Raw genomic sequence first — 2,579 nt, 5'->3', positions numbered from 1 at the left:
TTAGGGATTAGTGTTTTTTTTTTTTTTTTTGGTTGGTTAACTTAATCCTCTTCAAAATCTTCGAGTCATTTGGACATTTTTTTCTTTTCATCACTCTTATTTCGATTCTTGTTGTACCTTTATAATTTGTTGAAAAAATTTAATTTGTATGTAAAGTAAGGATTATAGTGAATCGATTTTCTCGAGGGAGAGGGAGGGGAATTTTTAAAAATCTAGAATATTGGAGAGAGAGTTATAAGAAGCGGATAAATTTAAAAATTTCATAATTCATAAATGAACTCGACATTTAACTTTGATATTTTCTCAAGCCTCGATTAAAATATTTATCATATACAGATATACAAAAACTGGATCACCGTGGACACGGACAGTGTATACCCGAGACAGAAATGAATACCTCGGATCGCTAATGAAATATTGCTGAATTATACAACTGGATTGTCGTCGCCTGTCCAATCGATCACGTAGACAAATTTGTTTTCGAAGAAAAATCACCATGTGGTGACGGCATCACGTGGATCTCATGAAGGGAGAGAGGGAGGGGGAGGGGAAAAAACGTGGCAGGTTTGGAAAAATAAGGGAATCGGTCGGGAGTGTGTAGTCTTACAATATCCTTTTAAATCTAAGGAATCGTCGAGTTTGAGCGAGAGGGTGGTCCAAGAAGGGACCACCAAAGCCGTCGTCGTATGTGAATGTTTTCGATGGCGGTCCCCCGTTGTACGTGAGATTTTTACTAATATCCGCGGCCTCGGAAACAAAGGTCTCCCTGTTTCGATTTTGTTTTTTTTTCCCCCCCGTACGTACGTACCTCCATAATAATATTAGAGCATAAATTTCAAGATCTCATTGTTCCACGACCTTGGATGAACCACCAGTTTCATTTGCAATTCATCGAGACGAAACGCAAAGAAGTGTAACGCGTAATCCCTCTCTTTCCATTATTTTCTTAATATCGTATTTAATATATCACATTTCATCACGAAATACACCAAATTTTGAAATCTCTTGGCGCGAGAAAGCAGGATCATATCTCGTCGTATAATAAAAATTTTTCGCCAAAATAAAAAAATTAGGGATTGACGCTCTTCATTCCGTAATTTTACTCCTCCCATCAAAGGGGAAAATTACAATCTCCCAAACGAGAAACGGGTATTCGTTTACGAGCGAGAACCGGTCGTTCGCTCGCGAATCGCCGTAGATCGGGTCGGAAATAGACACGGCTCGGTGGAGCAGTGCCGGGCAAATAAACACGGGGATGAAACAATGACTCGCTAATGACGCGGTAAGAACAACGCCGGCTACCACTGTGGTGCACACGACTGGAAGAAAGCGCGAGAGTGCAATAACGAACGCATTGTTGGCAGGCGCCGCGACAAAGGGGTCATTATGATAAGTATTAACACGTCCCGGACGCATCGGGCTGTCCCTTAATAAGTTACTCGTGTCGCGATTCGACTCGCTCTGCCCACGTGTCGCTCTGCACACCACGATCCCTCGCTTACCGATTTTTCGCTACCGGATGAGATTCTTTGATGGAATATTTCTTTTTCTTCTTCTTCTTCTTCGAAGTCTTGAGAATTAAAAATTTTCATCCACTTTTTGTACGTATTTGTTAGGAAAAAAAAATTAGGATCGTTCAATTTTCAGTATATCTCGTATTCTTTCGACTCTATTAATTTATTATTCTTTCTAAGGTTAATTGTCAGAGCTTATTTTATTCTCTCCATCATATTCTTCATTTTATTTTATTCTTGTCAAATATCCGGAATTTTTTATCGAATTGACTATGAAAGTATAGTTAAATAAACAATTAATAATAAGGTGTTAGGCGTCGTATATATGTAAACTAGAAATAGTTATAAATTAATGTTATTAAATATTGAAAATTGCAAGTGGATGTATCTTTGGTCAGAAGAAGTTATTTATCTCGAATTTAAATATTTCGCAATTACGATAATTTGACGAGACTTTTCAACGAAGTATTCGTTCTTCGACAATTAAAAAAGAAAGGAAAAAGAAGAAGAGGAAATAAATAATCCGATAATTTTTTTAAGCAAACCTTATAAGTAACATATAAGTAGTACATCACGAGATGCAGACCATAAATTCACGAAACAACTTTACGAAAGGAGCAACTTTTCACATCTCCGATAAGGATCTTCAGACGGACCAAACAACCCACAAGGAGGAAAAAAAAATAAAGAATCTTACCAAACTTCCCGTTTAACTTTCCTCCTCGGCCAATTATCAACCTTTCTATCCTCGACGAAGCCACACACGCGTCCAAAGTCAAACCACTTCAACCTCATCACACTTTCTAGCTCTCGAGGCCCTCCTTTCCCCCGAAAAATTCCCCCGAAACTCGTAATCACTTACGAACCTCCTAAAAGTGGAGCAAACGAAATACACACACATCTTCTGGACACATTATGTATGAACGGTGTCGTGTTCGAGGCCGAAAAAACTAAAGTCTGCTGCACAACCTGTGTGTCGGCTTTTAGCAGCCAGGTGTAACGAGACGAGGAGGACTAATAACTCGTTAACGTCCTTGGCCACGGCCCAGTCCCGGTAATTTCTTC

The 2,579-nt window shown here is 39.0% G+C and overlaps 1 protein-coding gene across 1 annotated transcript in view; it reads left to right on the top strand.

Moving 5' to 3' along the window:
* The window catches only part of LOC102678781 (rho GTPase-activating protein 7-like), a 212,828-nt gene that overhangs the window by 138,556 nt on the left and 71,693 nt on the right, over positions 1 to 2,579 (top strand). The window lies entirely within an intron of this gene.

This window comes from Apis dorsata, unplaced genomic scaffold, assembly GCF_000469605.1.
Source record: "Apis dorsata unplaced genomic scaffold, Apis dorsata 1.3 scaffold_577, whole genome shotgun sequence".
Classification (NCBI taxonomy): Eukaryota; Metazoa; Arthropoda; class Insecta; order Hymenoptera; family Apidae; genus Apis; species Apis dorsata.
Note: the sequence above shows the minus strand (reverse complement) of the source record. Positions and strands in the feature narration are given on the sequence as shown.